Genomic DNA, 15220 nt, shown 5'->3' on the forward strand with positions numbered 1-15220 from the left:
GCAGGTGTCACACTGAGAACCCGGTGGAAGAATTATACTGGCCAGTTGACTCCCTTCTGAGTGGGGCACAATCGATCTTGCTTTCAGTTTGTTGGCAAGATAAATTCTTTGATTGGGATTGTTTGCCGCCTCCAGAGAGACCACACTCCATTTTATGGTGACATCTTTGCATTGATCTTGCTTTCTTCTGCTCTACTGTTCTACCAGAGGACACCTAAAACTAATATCTCATCCAGCATGAAACCACAACCTCCAGAAGGTCCCCAGACACCCCAGGAGGTGAGGACCATGATCAATGGGAAAGAAAGGAGTGTCTTTTGAATGCAAGACCTCTAGCCTTCCGGTGGGTAACAGTTTAAGAGTATCACATGACCGTTCTCCTCCTGCTCAGCTGAATCTGAGCAGCAGTTGAGTGCACATGCCCTGTCACAGGCACAGAGGTGTGCTAAACCCACCTGGCTCTGGGAAGGGCCTAGAGGGATGGAATTCTAGCCATGTTAGTGGCCACAGGAAAGCGACAGTTGGGAAGGGATCCACTCATCACTGATGGCATCAGCCGTCCAAATGCCACAGCTTAACAAATGGCCTCTGATATTGGCCATGCCCCCAGGCAGGGGGAAGGGGTTGAACCAGCAGGCTCAGCAGAGCAGGCTACTTGGAGGAGGAGGAGATGGATGCAAGAGATCTTCAGCTCCACTCCCTGGCGTTTCCAGGCTCAGTCATTAGAAGAGCCTCTTTGTGCCTCAGTTTGCTCATCTGTAAAATGGGAATAGCAGTACCTCTTAGATCAATGCCCTGCTTATAATTAGAACCACAGGCAGCTAGGAATACAGACAAATCCTATGTCACCCCACATCCATAAGTTACCCCTCCCATCCAACCATTCCTCACCATTCACGCTGCTATGCCTCATCCAAGCCACCGGCTGGACACATCTGGATGTTGAGAAGAGCCTCCCTGGAGGCCTCCCCTCTCACACTGTTGCTTCTCTCCCGTTCTTCCCCACACCCCAGCTGCACAGCTCTCCTCCCAACAAATAAGTCCTACCGCACCACAGTGCCTTCCCACCACCTGTGACTAAGCCCTAAACTCGTCGAGGCTCACAGCCTTGGATCCCACCTGTCCCCTCTCCATCCACTTCTCACCTCTCCCGGGCCCTTCCCCTGCTGTCCCCACTGCCCAAGCAGTTCCCCCCATTCTCAGAAAGGGCTTTCATTACCCCCAACAATGGCCTCCCCCTCCCATTAGTATTTCTTCCCTCACTTTACCCTGCTTTATTCCCCAGAGAAGGGCCACCACTCAGCACAGTATTGTGTATTGACTTGCAAGGGTGTCTGTACATCTCCTCCATGACGATAAACTCAGGAGAACATGTCTTGGTCTTGTTCACCTTGACATCCCCAACTTTGAGCTGCATGTGGAACACAAAGAAACTCTAAATGGCTATCGTCTGAAATAACACCAGGCAGGAGATGGAGGCAGAGAGTTGGGCATAAATTGTGAAGGATGAAGGTCCAGGGAGCAGGTAGAGAGGGAGATGGAAGTCAGAAGATGTGGAGGAAGGGGGTGACTGTGCTCTGCTAGGGCTGGCTCCCTCATGCTGCTGGACTTCTCCAATGACAGGGACAAAGGATGAAGAGGGCAGAATAGAGGGGTGGCCGGTTTCCAGGCGGAGCACCTGTGAGGAGGACACCTGTTGTGGGTTGAATTGTGTCCCTAAAAAGGTACGGTGAATCCTCCATAACTGTGAATATGACCTTATTTGGAAATAGGGTCCTTGCAGCCATAATCAAACTAAGATGAGGTCACACTCAGGGTGGGCCTGAATCCAATATGACCTGTGCCCTTATGAGAAATGAAAATAGACACAGAGAAGGCCATGTGACCATGGAGCAGAGATTAGAGTCATGCATCTACAAGCCAGGATTGACAGTCTCCACCAGGAGCTGAAAGAGCAAGGAAGGATCCTCTGCTAGAGCCTTTGGAGCAAGCATGGCCCTGTCAGCACCTTGATTTTGGACCTCAGCCTCCAGAACTGGGAGTGAATGAGTTTCTGTTGTCTAAAGCCCCTGGTTTGTGGTCCTTTGTTTTGGCAGCCCTACGACAGGAATACAGATCACCCTCACCGAGATCAGAAAAGAAAAGACAAAGATGGTTTGCAGGGTTGGGGAGGAGGGAAGAGAGAGCACATAGCTTTGACTGAGTTTTGGCCAGGTCCCTTTTAGGAGCACAAAGCATCCCAAGAGGTGCTACAAAGGCTGCTGACCACAGAGATCTGGGCTCAGACTGCGCACTCAGGGGGAAAACTGGGTCCAAGAAACCAGCCCAGCACAAAGCACCTCAGCCAGGAACAGTGTGAGACATGGCGGCCAAGCAGCCCAACCCTGAGGGAAGCATCAGTCTCATAAGTGAGTGGGAATGACACATTAGCCCCCACAGGATCATTGTGAGGATTGAATGTGCCAATCTATGTGAGTGATTAGCCTAGTGCCCCACACAGGGTCACTAGCCCATAAATATTAGCCATCCTTGTCATTGTCGTGATCAAATTCCCAAACTGAGATGCTCCTGAATAAAAACCATCTGTGGCAAAATTCTTGCAGCATCCTCCTTTTGGAAATTCATAACACAAATGTGCACATTAAAAGCTCTGGGAGGTCCTACAATGAAGAACATTCTGGAACCCAGAGGGTCCCAAACAATAGGTTTCTTCACTTCATGCTTCACCTAAACCTTTGCTGTGCTAATACCTACTGTGGATCTCCAAGAAGGGGGCACAGACCTTTGCTGTGCTAATACCTACTGTGGATCTCCAAGAAGGGGGCACAGACCTTTGCTGTACTAATACCTACTGTGGATCTCCAAGAAGGGGGCATAGAGAGGGTAAGTACATTGCCCCAGGCCACAGAGCTATCAAGCCTCACTGGGACAGAATGCCAAGCTATCTTAACATGACCCTTTGCTGCTGTTCTTGATATCAGTGTCTTGTATGGAGTAAGCACTCCATCTGGGATGGACCCCAGTGCTGCTACATATTGGGCAGAGAAATACAGAAGGAGCAAAGAGATTTGTTTTTGCCTTAGCAGGATATTTGCCACTAATGCATCAGTCTTGGACTGCATGTGTCACACACTATCAATGTTTTAGTTCTTAAGTTAAAATGTGAGCACACTGGCTTTGCAATATTCATTCACTTATTCTCTGAACATTCACTGAGTGCCTCGCACCTACCAGAAACCATGCCAACTGCCTCGAGGAGGGAGACAGAGGCACAAGGAGGGCTTACAAGAACACACTGCTTCAAGAAGCAGGGTCTTCAAGGCCATTGAGGCCTCCACATTGAAGCCATTCCTGACAACTTCAGGGTCAGATGGAAGGGAGAAGAGGCAGAACTCAGTTCTCCACCTGAGACAATCAGGGAAGACTTGCAGGAGGTGGTGCCATGTGAGCCGTACCTCACAGATGAGTAGGAGTTTGATAAGTTAAGTGGGGAGGCAGCTCCCAGAGGAGCCATCATCATTGGAGAATTCCAGCAGCATGAGGGAGCCAGCCCTAGCAGAGAGAAGCAGTCGCCTGGGGGCTTCTAGGGGGAGGATGTGCTCCAACAGGCGTGGGGTGGGAGAAGTGAGGAAATGAGACCAGCCAAGTAGATCTGAGCCAGGCTGAATATCTTGCTGAGACCTGGACCTCCATGTGGAGGGAGCATGATGCTGAGGAGCCACCAAAAGTCCCTTAGGTGGACACCCCTTCAGATTTATCAGGCGGGGAGGACCCAGTGTCTGCCAGCATGGGCTTTGGGGTCAGGATAGACATGAGCTGTGTGCCCTAAGGCAAGTTACTTCACCTCTCTGTAAAGTGGGCAAAACAGTACCCACCACCCAGAGCTGTTGTTGGAATGACGTGTGCGGAATGCTTGGCATGGTGCCTGGTCCAGCCAGGGCTCAGAGAGGGTCATTGCTGCACTAGGAACAGTAGCAATTGTTGCTTATGTGCAGAAAGAACCAAGGGTTGGCAGGGGGGAGGTACAGCCACAGAGATGAGTTACTTCATCATTCATTTGTTCATGACTATTTTTCATTTACTGAGTGGGCCATGTACCAGGCACCGTGACAGGTGTGGGAGAAATGGTGACACACAAAAGCAGCCCTGACTCCTCCCACTATGGAGCCCACAACCCAGGTGGGGAGAAAGAGGTTAAGCAAGCATTCATGCCAATGTAGGGGAGGAAAAAAATCTTCCCCTACCCACCTCAGGTTTATTGCTGGAGCCCCACCAATTAGACTGACAAAGGCAGACTAACCAGAGAAACGCACACACACACACACACACACACACACACACACACACACACACACACACACGAGAACTCTCAGAGAGAGTAACTCAAAGGCATGGTTAGAACTCAGGCTTATATAGAACCTTAGCAAGAGAACAATACATCTGTAGAGAATTGACAAGGCAAATGAAGAGGACTTTGAGTCTCTAGGGCAGACAAGGGCATGGAGGAATGGAAGACAAGGAGTGATTGGTAAGGTCTGTTGTATAGATGCCTCTGGTGCTGATCAGGGTCTGGCATTGTCTCTGGTGATTAACTTCTCTCCTTCCTGGTACAGAGGGGAGGGGGACGTCTTCACAAATTGATGTCCTGCTTCTAGGCAGACAGAGAGAGGGCAGGGAGCTTTTCTTATATCTGCTTCTCATCAATTGTCTTCAGCTCAATATAATCCTTATACCAAAGTGATATATTTGGTGTTGCCTGTTCTGCTGCCCTTCACCAACAACCGGTAAAGGATGGACTGCACAGTCCAGATGAGAGTCGCAAAGGGTCTCTGCACAGCAGCAAGAGTGGAGTGGAGGAGGAGGAGGTGGGCTGGGAGATGCTGGAGGGGACTGGAGATGGACCAGGTGGGGACATGGAGAAGAAGATACAGGTGCACAATGGCTGAACGATGACCTGGCAATGGGGGACAGGGGCAGTGTGGGCAACAGGTTCAGAGAAGACAAGACAAGCTCTGAGCAGGTTGAGTTTAAGGAGTGCAGACCACCAGGTGGGTGATGTATAAAAAGACACATTGGCATTTGATACAGAAGACAAACACTCCCCACCTGCCCAGCTCCACATCAAATCTTCCCCAGGTGGGCATGTGAGTATGGATGTTATGAGATACATACATAGTACTTACAGGGGCTGACTTACTATTCTGTGTTTTCCTCTGTGGAGGCTTGGGCCTCAGGAGCACATGGTGCCATGCCGCACACAAGACAAAGGGGGAATTCCCTTTCCCAGGCGGTGCCTGGCCATGCTTCCAAGGTCTTTCTGGGGGTCTCCTACCAGCTCAGGGAAATTTGTGGTCAGTACAAAAGCTTGCCAGGACCCAAGAGCCTCCATTTCAGGACTCAGCTTGGGAAGTTGCAATAGATGAGCAGGGACAGGAAACAGGAAGGTGGGGCCAGAGGAGGAGGAGGGCAGGGAGGGGTCAGGTCAGGTCAGGTCTAGGGTCCCATTTGCCTCCTATAGCTGCTCTCCACTCTGAAAAGGTAAGAGAACAGCTCCCAAAATGCAAACTCTGGCTTTAAAGAAGGGGAAAAGAAAAGAATGAAGACTCATTTACATGTGAGGTCACACACTTAGGGGAAAAAAAAAAACAGCAATTTGTCTCAAATCCAACTACTGGCTCCAAATCCATGTTGCCACCACTACAGAGCCATAGTCTGGGGACTGAGAGGCACAGGTTCTTGGGGCTGCTGTCATCAGCACCCCTGCCCCAAATCAAGCCCCTCCACCATCTGCAATCCCCACCTCCACTGTTGGTGACCCTACCCATTGCAGTTCCCCATTGGCAAATGACTAAAAATTGGGCCAAATTATCACCAATATGATGTGCATCAAGAAAACAAATTAAGTCTAACATTTGTGCAGTGGCAGCTGACCTTTGCATGATTAAAATGAATGGCTGCGAAATGATCCAGATTAAAGATGTTTAACTTAATGGAGCAATCTCAGAAGCCCGGAAAAGTTTCTAGAGAAACCTATTCTGGCAAACCTGAAGGAAAGATAAATTGAAGATTTAGGAAAGATAAAACAGTCTATTTGCCACCTGCTGGCATGAAGAGGGGCTGCCGGCCGGGAGAAGGTTGAGGGATGAGCATCTGGACCAGGGGATACAGAATAACCTCTCAGTGGCCACTGAAGAGAACCCAGCTCAACCATAAACACCAGCCTTCTCTCCCACCTGCTCATTTGAATGGGGAGGGGCAGGGCCCTTAACTCAATTCCCCTGAGGCGGTCCCTTAATTGTGTGGGACAGCTGAAATCCCAGTCCCTGGGGCTCTAGGGACAGAAGCAAGCTGGCTCTAGCAATGGTGGTGAATAATAATGTTACCTGACATCTGTGCAGCATCCTGGCTCTCTCTGGGAGCACAGAGCACTCTGTGGACAAACATGTTCATCTTTGGCAAGCCACCCCTTCCCCAGGGTGCCTTTCAGCTGGAACTTAGGTTTGAAAAGAGGGGGAAAACATTTGGCTCCTTCAAAGAAGCCACTTATGACTCTCAGGTGCTTGGAGCCAAGAGTAGCCCTGCTCTTTATAAAGATACAAATAAAGTGTGCAGTCATGAGCTTCAGAACAGCTTTGTTGGGGACTTGGGGCAAAACAGCTTGGATCTAGGTGGTCCCTGATGGTAGGAGAGTTCTTGGAATGGCATCTCCATGGGTTTGCCCAGTTGGGTTTTACTTGTGAAATTAAAAGATTTTTGACCCTTTATCAAAACCTTGGAGACTTCAAGTTTTGTTTTGTGTTGTGTTATGTTTTTATATATAAGTGTAGAGGTTTTGCAATGTGTGCCCTCCTATACTGTCTAAACTTACTTGGTGGCCAGGACCATGAAGACTTTAGTCCCAGGGTGTCCTGAGTGGCTCCAGAACAGAGAGATGGTAACTAGCTGACACGGAGTTGTGGGACCTGCCAACCCTCTGGATTCCAAAGCACCTTGCTACCTGCTGCGCTATGGAGGCAGCATGTGGAGGAGTAGCTCTCACCTGTGAGGGAAGCTCTGACAAGGTGAGGCACTCTACAGACAATGAGTTAGCAATACACTTAATCCCATCATGTGGACCAAGAACAACCTGACTAATTACCCACAAGTGGGGTATACTATATATTTATAAGCATGATTATTTGAAGAAAAAAAATATGACACAAAACTAAACTCTAAGAATATCCTATCTGTGACCTTACTCATTTCTGCAATTTGAGGGAAGACTGCCACAAATGATTTTTTTCTAACCAATCTGACTTCTGTCAAAGCTTTGTCTATTATGGTCCACTTTCGGGGGGGGCGCTTTACTATTTGTTTATTTATTTTTAATTCACTGCAGAGCTAGTAGGTTACAGGGCACAGGCAGAAGCACACTGAAAAGGAGCAGGTATGTACCTACCACCCCTTGAATTGTCTGTCATGCTTTCAGATCCCCAAACTTTGTCGTGTGTGGGTGGAAACTTTTCTGAAATAAATGATGCACTCCCTTGCCTCCCTAACCCAGGAAAATAATTGTGCTTTTCAAAATGAGTAAAGTTCTCTGTGCACATGCACTGGTTTGGTTACAGAGAGTGCGGTGTGGAGGCTGCCATTAAATCGTTTTTGCTTCCCTCTGTGGTGTCAGGCTGTTATCCATCATGTCTCACGGTGTCTGCCACTAACAAGTTCTTTGATGATTCACTCTCAGGTCTGTGACAGACCAAAAACCAGCTCATAGGGATTTTTGGTAATTATGTGTTTAAGAAAAGCATTATAATAAGAAAAGTGATAACAGCTAAGATTTATATGACATTGACTACTGCACTTTAATTTATTAACCCCTTTAATCCTCACCACAACTAGTGGACAGATACCATCATCACCACCAACACCATCTTCCTCACAATCATCATCATCACCACCATCATCATTTTCATCACCATCATCATCACCATCACTGTCTTTACCACCATCATCATCACCATCACCACCATCACCACCAGCATCACCATCTTCATCACAATCATCATCACCACCATCACCATTTTCATCACCATCATCATCACCATCACCACCACCACCACCAGCATCACCATCTTCATCACAATCACCATCATCACCACCATCATCATCATCACCATCATCATCACCATCATCATCATCATCACCATCATCACCACCATCACCACCATCACCATTTTCATCACCATCATCATCACCATCACCACCACCACCAGCATCACCATCTTCATCACAATCACCATCATCACCACCATCATCATCATCACCATCATCATCACCATCATCATCATCATCACCATCATCACCACCATCACCACCATCACCATTTTCATCACCATCATCATCACCATCACCACCACCACCAGCATCACCATCTTCATCACAATCACCATCATCACCACCATCATCATCATCACCATCATCATCACCATCATCATCATCATCACCATCATCATCATCACTACCATCATCATCATCACCATCATCATCACCATCATCATCACCATCACCATCTTCATCACCATCATCATCACCATCACCACCATCACCACCAGCACCATAGCCATCATCCCCATATTACCGATGAATAAACTGAAGTCCAGGGAGGTGGGGTGCCTTGTGTAGGGGAACTGTTAGGGACTGAATTGTGCTCCCACAAAATTCATATGTTGAATTCTAATTCCCAGCACCTCAGAATGTATCTGTATTTGGAGGTAGGATCTTTAAAGCAGTGATTGAGGTTAAATGAGATTACATGGGTGGGCCCTAATCCAACCTTAATGTCCTTATGAGGAGAGAAAATTTGGAGACCTACAGAGAGACCAAGAATGCACGTGCTCAGAGGAAAGATCTAGCAGCAAAGTGGCCATTGGCAAGCCAAGGAGAAAAGTCTCAGGAGAAGCCAACATGGCCGACTCCTTGATCTTGGACTTCCAGCCTCCAGAGCTGTGAGACAATGAACTGTTGGTCAAGCTGCCCACTCAGTGGTATTTTGTTATATGGGAAATGAATACAAAGATCCAGCCAGCCAGAGGCAAACACAGAATGCTGTGTAAGAAGGCTGACGTGGAAGCCGCTATCACTCCTGAACACCACCATGTAGAAAGAAAGGACTTCCTCACCAGAGGATCTGGTAGCCTGGAAGAGATGGATCCACCTAGCCAACTGCCCGAGGCCCCAGGAAATCCACCATTGTCCCCTTCAGGAGCTTTGCTCTCTTTTCCTGCCACACTTCCAGAGATGCCACACACACTGCTTCCGTTAACCCTCTGAAGCCTGAACAGTAAGGAGCATTGCCCATGGTTTGACATCCCTGAGATATTGAAGTTCTGGAAAGTGATTTGCCTACATCCAGCCATAGTGGCAGGGCTGGGACCCAAACCCAGAGGCCCCTAACTCTTCTGACCAGAAGAAAAGACGCTGGATGCCAACACTTCCAGCAGCCCTGCTGGGAGGGCAGAATAATGGCTTCTGGAAGAATTTGAGGGCAAATGAGCACTGAGAGACTAACAAAGGAGTTGGTGGGAGACGGAGGAAAATAATGGAGGAATTTTCCTAGACCAGGAGAGGAAAACAAACACCCGGCTCCTACCCCAGTCTCCTGGCAGCATTCCAGCCCCAGAGCTCTACCATTGTTGGTACAGAAAGCTAATGTCTTCCCCACTTCTTCACCCTGCCACCTCCCTTCCATACTGAATTATGACCACAACCCCACCGAGTGCATCCTTGACACCAGCAGCACTGAGTAACACACTTGGGGTTGAGTCAACATCCTAGGGACTGGAAGCCTGGGGACAACTTGACTTCATTTTGAGGCTGTAGTTATAAGTGGAAAGCAAAGGTTGAACAGAAGCCAACAGCCTTTCACTGGGGCTCCCTCATGGAATGAAAGGAAGAGCCAGGGAGGCTGGAACCTCTGGCAGAGAGAAGGATTTTGACACCAGGGTGGAAGGCTGTGGTGAGGCAGGGCTGTGCTGGCTGGGCATCGCTGTCCATGTGCACACACAGAAGGCAGGGCCCTGTGTCAGCTGAGCCAAGATGAACATCACCCAGAAGGCAGCCAGAGGAAATGCAAGACTGGAACAGGAAGGAGAGAGCCTCAGGAAGAAAGAGGAACCCGAGTGGGAGTCAGGAAAATGTAGTCAGGGCTAGACCAGAAAGACACAGTGTAGGAAGCCACCATGGCAGCAGCAAAGATGGACAGACACCAGGGGAAAGAGTACAGCTGGCCTGCCAGGCAGGTGACATTGGGCCATTGGCTACCAAACTAGACACTTTGGACATCTTTGGGCATTAGGAGGGGCATGCTGGTTTATAGGGTGCCTTTGTGCCACTTAGAAAAGGATGCCCAGACACAGCCTCTACCAGAGCTCAGAGCTGAGCAAGGGAAGTGAGGGCTAGAATCATCCAACCCGGAGCAGTGCACCACCTATGCAACACTCTGGACTAAGTACTCTCACCAGGCACAGGCAGAGTCCTTAAAGGACTAGACCCAGAGGGCATGAGCATTGGCCCAGAGCTTGAGGAATGCCTCAGAAAGGTCAGAGAGCCGGCTGGGGTTTGCAGCAGAGAGGGATGGTCCAGAGGGGAATAAAGCAATTCAACATCCCTGAAGAGGAGAGCCACAAAAACAGAGGGGCCAAAGAGGGGGCAAATCATACCAACAACTAAAAGCTTAAAGTCTCAGAGGTGCTGAGAGCTCTTGGCTGATTCCTTTGCAGCCTCTGTGCCTGCAGGGCAGGCTCCGTGGGGCAGGCATCGCCCATCCCTACAGCTCCTGCACAGCCAGTGCCCACCTATGGAGCTCAAGGTGCCAAGATGAAGGAAGTTCATCGCTGTGTGTCAGGATCTGAAAAGCAGGAGTGTCTATTGCCCAGGGTGCGGCTACCCTCTCCTTACACTTGGAAGGCTCAAAGTCCCCACTGGAGTGTCCCCCCGACTTCTTGGCTTTTTTTGTGCACTTCCCAGTGTGAGAGGCATCAAGAGTGACAAAGTTGCCTCACCTGCCACCCCAGACATGCCCACAGAGAGGACACCTCCATCCTGGGGAGGATTCCACCATCCTGGGGAGGACTCCGCCATTCTGGGAAGGGCACCGCCATCCTGGGGAGGACTCCCATGGGGAGCCTCCCCAGACCCTCCTATTGATGCAGGCCATCTGCCTTCAGAAAGAGTTTTGGGCCATGTATAATTCAACTGGAAATTCCAGGTAGAGACAAGTTTTTATTGAATCTCCTAACCTGGCACTAACCTGTCTTGAAGCTTAAATATAAAACATTGACACCTGCAAAAGCTTGGAGGGTTCTCGGTGTTGTGGCCCCCAAAGAGCTGGCAGGTGTAAGTGCTGCTCAGGGTGGCGTATCTTCCAGCCATCCAGAGATCTTGTTCCTGGAACAGCCTGATGGGGAAAGAAGATCACATGCATTTAACTTCACTAAAATGTCATTTGTCGGGAACGTGGGATGCAACCAGAGATAACCACCCAGGAGACCCAATAATCATGGTGAGAAGAGAGGAGGGCGCTGCATTCGTTCCTGTGACAACTGGAAGCTTGTTTTTTATTATTTGGTGTTTTTTTCTCAAGAAAATGTAGTGACAGAATGGGTTTCATCTCATGCACAAACTTTCAGGAAGTTTCTAAACTTGGGAAATTAATGGATAGCCCAACGATGTAAACAGAGGGTGGTGGTGGGAGAGGCCCTGGGTGGGTCCCTGAGCTGGGAGAATCTGGGAGGCACAGTTGCAGCTTGAACATGTCACCTCCAAGGTTCCTGGGGATCCCTGAGTAGAGGTGACTGCAGGTAGCAAGGAAAGTCATTGGCAAGAGGAGCAGGGACGGTTTGGGTTGAGATGTTTGTGGCAGGATCCTCCTCATTGTGAGATGTTTCTAAGGAAGAGCAGGTGGTCAGAGGCAGAGCTCAGATGTTCCAAAGCTCACCTTTCTTAGCAATGCCACTGGGAGGGGCATGAAGATGGAAGAGGCAAGCCGCAGCAGGACACCAGTGCCACCAGGATGCTGAAAACTGCTTATTGTCCTGCAGAAACTGGTGACAGCCCTTCATGTGTTAGCATTCTCTGTAGCAATTTGGGAGTGTGTCTACACACCCCCCACACAGACTCTGCCTGCCTAAAGATGCTGAGGGGAAAATAGTGAAGATGGAAAGGCAAGTCACAGTTTTGTCTCTCTTGCTTCAAGAAAAGTGACAGAAGGAGCCACCTTCAGCATCCCAGCACTTCCTCTTCTACCGCAACGCCTCCAGATACCACCCTTGGCTCCATAGGTATTCCTTTTGCTTTCCTCTGTTTTTATGTGGGCTGTCTTGGAGGGCCCTATGGGAGACCCCCAAGAGGATGTGCTCCACAGTCTGCCAAGGCGCCTGTGATCCCAGTCTTGTCCCACGAGTTAAGGCACAGGATCTCTGGGACCCACTGCCTTTGGAAGGAGTGACATTTTCAGCCTTAATGATCATAATGTGTACTCCAAAATGTGGCTGAAAATAAAAAGCCCAAATCTGAGTTAGTCTGTGCTGTTGGTGGTGACAACAGAGGATTCGGGGGCTGTGTCAGTGGGGGAAAACACAGGTCAGGATGGCTGGGCTGGGAGGGGGGCCAAGCACCTGTGGATAGCACCTGGGGAGCCACCCTAATGGGTCAGCCTTGAGAGAGGGGCCCAGATAGTGCCAGCAAACCTCAGCTCCTCTGTGATTTTCCTCCAGCCCCATCTGCTTCCAACACTGTGCCCCCAGTGCTGGAGGGAAATGGAAGCTCTGCTGCCCTGCCAGAATGCTCCAGATGACTGGTCTACCTGGACGCCAAGGCAACAGAGCCCTCACACCTGCCCAAACAGTTGTCAGATGACTGGTCTACCAGCTTCTACCTGGACGCCCAGGCAACAGAGCCCTCACACCTGCCCAAACAGTTGTCCACTTTCAACAGTTATGAGTCTTAGAAAGTTCATCCTGTGATAAGCTAAAGAAATGAGTAAAATTAGCAGTCATCAGTGTCAGTTATGAAGCATGGTATATAATCCCTCTTCTCACACAGCCCACCTGTGCAGTTCTTATGCCCATTTAATAGCTGAGAACACAAGCTGACTGATAACCATAGATCACACACTGACCTGTCCTCAGCACCTAGATGAAGGCTTTAGGTACGTCATCCCCTTTAAAACTCACAACTCTGTGTCATCATCCCCATTTTAAAGATGAGGAAATTGAGGCTTAAGGGGCAAGCCAAGGTGACAGCCCTCACAGCACACCTGCACACAGGCGGGATTCTAACCCAGATCTGTGAGCTTCGGGGCTGCTCTGCAGGCAGTCTCAACACTCCCAGCCCAGAGCTTCAGCCCTGCTCTTCTTCCAACCTGCTGAGCTTTTAGGGACAGTGATGGTGTTTCTCTACCTCTGCTCTTTGCTAGGCTAATGTCCTGGGGTCACCCACTCCCATTTCAAGGGCTGGTTTTTCTGGCTCAAGGACGCAAGGCAGGAGAAGGGAGAGAGAAATAGGGATGGAAGGAAGCTGGTGTCTGCATTATCTGATCCTCACCCGGATCACTCTAGAATCTGGGAGGCAGCTCATGTGTCAAGAATTAAGAGGCTGATGTAGAAGCTCCTTCTTCTCCAACATGCCATCTCCTCCAAACAGCTCCTTCTTGGACCTTTCTGGAGACTGCCTGGAGGGACTCAACACAGTTAGGTGGCAGCTCTACCCACAAAAACAGAATCGAGCTAACGAGCCAAACTCTGCCATGGGAACAAAGTTTACTGTCAGGCGTTATCTCAAGTGTGCCTGAAACACCCACATGTGTGTGTATGTGTGTGTGTGTATGTACAAATATACATAGAATAGAGGGCCCATTTTGCAAAATAATGAGGAGAAAAATAGTTATAGATGTGACAAAAATGTGGATATAGCTAGATGGACATACAGACAGTCACAGACACAGATATAAATCACAGACCCTCTCTGCAGCCCACTCACATCCCAGAGCCTCCTATAAGGCTAGGGATGGGGAGCGTCCCCTCCTCCTCTACAGCTCACTGTCCCCAGCCAAGCCCCGTGCAGTGGCAGACTGAGCTCCTCAGTGGTGTTAGACAGGGACTCCAGCAGCCTAGAGCCCAGGGGGGGGCTTTCTCTGAGCCACCCCCATCCCCCCAACCTCATTCCCTCTATGTGCATCTCTCCCACTGTGTCGCTCCATTTTACAGGTGGGGAAACAAAGTGCAGCCTTTTCCCAGGCTGCTCCAGGCAGAAATCCAGATCCTGACCTGTTCCCCAAAAGTTCCCTGTCAGTTACAAGTGAGGAAAACCCAATGTAGATCTTGGCTTGTGTGTCTTACCATCATTGAAGGGCAGCTGAAGCTCCAGGAGCTTAATTCTGGACTCAGCTGAGGTCCTCTGGGCCACTCTGCTCCCTCTGGGATACGCCCACCCCACCCAGGACCGTCGAGGAGGGAGGTCCCCTGGGGTCTGGGCTGTTCAGGGGGAAAGTATCTATTTAATCATGCTCCTGGAGGGCTGTGACGGCTAATTTATGATCAACTTGCCCAGGCCACAGTGCCCAGTTTTTGGTCAAACACCAGTCCAGATGTTACTGTGAAGGCACTTTTTAGATGGAATTAGCATTTAAATCCATAGACTTTAAAGTAGATCACCCTCCACATGTGGGTGGGCCTCGCCCAATCAGTTGAAGATCTTAAGAGGAAGAAAAACTGAGGTTCCCTCATGGAGGAAGGAATTCTACCTCCAGACGGCAGATTTCAGACTCAAGATTGTGTCATCAACTCTTCCTTGGGTCTCCAGCCTGCAGACCTGCCTTTGCCAACCCCCACAATTATGTGAATCAATTCCTTAACATGAATCTCCCCTTGTGTGTGTGTGTGTACATATCTATCTTCCACTGGTTCTGTTTCCCTGGAGAACCCTGACTGACACAGGGACCATAATGTTGATTTCACCTTCTTATTGCTCCTGGTTCCAGCCCACCCAAGCCTTTCCTTTTTCTCTGAATTATGGAGACTGAGATCCATATTCAGAGAAAAATAACCCCTCTATATGTACATTACCATGAGTAGTACAATCCCCACTTGAAACATCTCTAAGTTAGCCCACACCTGGTTCCAGGGAATGGCACATGGCCCACCGTGTTGCCCCCTGCAGCCTGCAACAAGAAAAGCCCTCC

Source organism: Eumetopias jubatus, unplaced genomic scaffold (genome assembly GCF_037043125.1).
Source record: "Eumetopias jubatus isolate StellerSeaLion01/CBP00866 unplaced genomic scaffold, mEumJub1_p1.0 scaffold_4, whole genome shotgun sequence".
NCBI classification, from domain to species: Eukaryota; Metazoa; Chordata; class Mammalia; order Carnivora; family Otariidae; genus Eumetopias; species Eumetopias jubatus.